General features: G+C 31.1%; 1 long non-coding RNA gene across 1 annotated transcript; it reads right to left on the minus strand.

Moving 5' to 3' along the window:
* LOC134243522 (uncharacterized) lies at window positions 1–2,870 on the minus strand. Its single transcript, XR_009987054.1, has 3 exons — window positions 2,745–2,870; window positions 782–909; window positions 1–225 (listed from the first exon to the last, which is right to left on the minus strand). It is a non-coding gene; the product is annotated as an uncharacterized LOC134243522 (long non-coding RNA).
* Between the last annotated feature and the right edge of the window lie 1,091 nt (window positions 2,871–3,961).

The raw sequence follows: 3,961 nt of genomic DNA on the forward strand, positions 1-3,961 counted from the left end.
CAAGGTACAGGATAAAGCTTGATAAGTTCTAAAACATATTGTTATACAGCATAAGATTTGAGGATGCCATCACATAATATGATAAACATGTTCCTATTATATTTGAACTTTGACATCTCAAACACTGATATCTTGAAGACAGTGGGTACAAGTATGTTGAAGTAGGTTGGAATTCAGCTTTCACTTGCCTGGTTTCAAACCTAAAATATGGCATCCCTTCTCAACCTGCAATGGTAAATAATTCCTGCACTTTCCAATATACACTGATTTCAAGCTAATTAAATGTGTATGTAATCCTTTAGAAAGTTGTTTTCTTTATTCAGTATAAGAATTCTGTTACTGGACAGGTATTAAATTTTGTTTTAAAAAAAGAAATAAGCAAGGTTTAAATTTAGATGTAAACTTGAAATATTCTTTAACAATTTAAGGACAGATGATACAAACAAACTTTTGTCAAAGAATTTGAAAATAACAACTAGGGTCATGTTTAAATCAGTAAAATTAATAACTTTCTTCAAGTACTTTTTAATTTTTAATTCATATTTGCATAAAAATGAAATTTGAAGTGAAAAATATTTGTATAGATTAATAAGGATAGTTTCAAGAGGGCAGACTTTTGAACATCACAGAAGGTTTACAATTTCTTAATATTCTAGAAATTTATTAATAGCATCATTAATTTGCAATTAAATTATGCCAAAAAATATATACCAATCCAGGCATCCATTTTTTGTTTGTATCATCTGTCCTTAATTTACCTTCATATTTTAAGAATGGTTACCTTGAAAAGAACAAAATCTAGGCTGTCCACTTTCTTGCAGAATGTACTTGAACTTCAGTCATGGCCTATTTGCTCCTGTTTTGGTTTACTGGTATTACTTTTTCTTTATTCATCTTATATGGTAAATCCTTTGATGGAAAAATGATGAAAATAATTATTTTCCTAGGAACATGATCAAAAGGAAAATTCATTTCATTCATACACATGCCTGAGTATCAAATAATTTGTTTAGAATATTATAAAACATGGTCGGTGTGTATAAAACAAATATCATTATAAATCAGAGGTGAATATTCAACATGTACATGTATATAGTTTTATTATACCCTCCGCTTGAAAAGTGGTAGGGTATACTGCAATCGGTATGTCCGTCTAGCTGTACGTCCATCTGTCTGTACGTCCGTCTGTCTGTTACGCTTTAGGGTACCCATCTCTTATTATCCACAACTCCTCTTATACCACTGCAATGAGTGAGATTTAATGAACCTTTCACAGAATCTTTATTACATATTGCCATTGTGCACCTCCTATTTTACTTTTTGGTTTCGACACATATTTTGGGTTTCCCGGCCACAGTAAAACATGGATTTGTCATCAGTTATAACCATATGGGAGGCAGGGGGTATCATTTAGTGAGCCCATTGCTCACAGTACCTCTAGTTAAATTTTGTCTTAACACTAATACATATATATAAAGTGTACATATATATTTTTTACTGTTTGCTATTTGAAAAGATTATTATTATTCACACAAAATTGAACTATAGATTATACAGTACCGGTACTTCACAGACGAATGAAAGAGTCTATATAAACAAAAATAACTCAATATTTCCAGTGCATTCTTAACCTAGATCTATTTTGTCAATACATATAGTACAGTTTTGGATATATATAATAAATTCAAAGTTTAAAAGATAGAAGCTATTAAATAAAACAATGACATCAAAACAAATTTGCTGTTTTCCTATTTTCTGCTTCTGAACATCACATGACCATATTTTGCTGATATATAGAATACTATTTAAAAAACTTAGCTACTTTATGCTTGTGCTCACACATTATAAACGTTTGATGCACTTTTTTTTATAGAAACAAACTTGCTCTAGTTAAATATTTTAACATCACAATTCTGTTTATCATGTCTTTTTTGCCTGCAGAAATTATCCAAACGCTAGGAATAATCTTTTTAATCGCCTACTTTTACTTGACGAATTGGTCAATATTGACACAAATTTGTTATTATGTGGTGATGTAAATTTGCCTGTAGAAATAAACACATATATTTTTGCTGCTGTGCATAAATTTATTGACGAATCTTGTAGATTTTAAATTGTTATATTTCTGAACAAATATTTCACTTGTATCTCTTTTGTATTTATATCTCAATGTACTACATGTATTTTAATTGCATGACATATAGTTATATTTAAGGAGAGGAACTCGTAAGTTGAAAGAACTTGTTTCCAATCCTTTTGTTTATACAATAAAATATGTTCAAAACAAAACAATTCTGTAAAATATGTGCCTAATGCCAATAAAGAATTGAAATAATAGGATAAACAATGAATGAAAACTGACAGAAGTGGAAATTTATATTATAAAGATAAATAATGTTCACTTAAACGTCTCTCTCAGCACATCATAAAAAGTAAACCTACTGAATGGCACATATTTTATACAATCTCTATATAGACATTTATATTTCGGGGGGGGGGGGGGGGGGTTCAGCTGTATCAGCAAGTGATGTTTATATGCTTCAAATTCATTTCTATTAATAAAAATAATTAATTCATTGGTCAGAAAGTCAAACTGTCAAAAGGTATAGTTCGCTTGATTTGATAAGGACCACTGACCACTACCGTGGTATAACAACTGTGTATTGTAAGGCAAATAAAATTAAGAAAATATGCATTTGTTAATCTTGATATTTTTGTAATGCTCAGTATATACATAAATTTACCTTCTGTCTTCATTGTTTAGGATGTCTAGCCTTCTTTTCTTCTTCCAGACTGTAAAACTTTGATGAGATCTTTCGCCAGAAAATGTTCATTGCTGTTTACTAAATACACATTGTACCTCCAAACGTTAGAGAGTAGTTCAAGGGAAGTAATTAGGAAGCAAAAATGCTTCAAAATGTAGAAAAAACTAGAGCCGAGCTCGTTGCAAAGCAACGAATAGGTCTTCCGTTGGAGCTACGGAAAGGAAGACGTAACCTTGAGTCTAGGTCAAACCATTCTAAAGTTATGTCAGTAAGCAACCTAAAGGCTTGCTAAGGAAGCAACTTACAATGTTTCGCCAGGAAAAAGACTGTAAAGGAATGCTCTGTGCATGACCTTGAACTTTCTAAATGACCTTGCGACAAGCAATGACAAACTCTTTTATAAAAATACATAATCTGTGTGTTACCGACTGGAAAAGTTTATGTATGTTTTTTAGATATTCTTTTAGTCCATACATGCACCCAAAACATCTTATCTTTAGTGACCTTGAAGTTGAGTCAAGGTCATGCCCCACCATGCATTATATCAGCAATGTTTCACTGGTGCAAATACGGTTGAGAATTTAAAGTTTCTCTGTCAGTAACATTTACTCGTCCAAAAGACTGGATATGTTCTGTCAAATTTTTTTCTGAACATATATCGAATCGAAAGAATTTATTAGGTTCAAAACTATGATTTACATAGCGATTTAACTAGAAATATATCTATAGGACATGAATGCCCGCCGAGTGGTTATTAGTAAATAATGCAACATTAAATCTGCATAAGTGTATGACGTTTCTTGAGAATATCTTGAATAGTTTCTTAAAAATTGAAATCTTAAAAATGGATATAGATTAAAAAATTCCCTTCAGATAATGCATATATGCATAAGCTTACATAAAAATATCTCAAATAGTTTCTTTAATACTAAGCAAAATGCAAATTAAAGACAAGTGAGGTCAAGGTCACAGGAAAGTGCAAGATCAAAATGTATAAGGATACTAAAGTTTGATAAAAATGTCTTGAATGGATTCTTCAAAACTGAAGGTCGCCCGTGTGGCACAGTGGTTAGAGCATCTGTTCTAGACTAAGGTTTGGATAGCTCTCAAAAGTGTGTATCAGCATATGAAGTTGAGTAGAAATATAAATGCTTTCTTCAAAACTGAGCTAAATACTAAATGAATTAGGTAAAGTA

The sequence above is a fragment of the Saccostrea cucullata genome, unplaced genomic scaffold, assembly GCF_032062105.1.
Source record: "Saccostrea cucullata isolate Sc308-1 unplaced genomic scaffold, CSIRO_AGI_Scuc_v1 ctg2353, whole genome shotgun sequence".
In the NCBI taxonomy this organism is placed as follows: domain Eukaryota; kingdom Metazoa; phylum Mollusca; class Bivalvia; order Ostreida; family Ostreidae; genus Saccostrea; species Saccostrea cuccullata.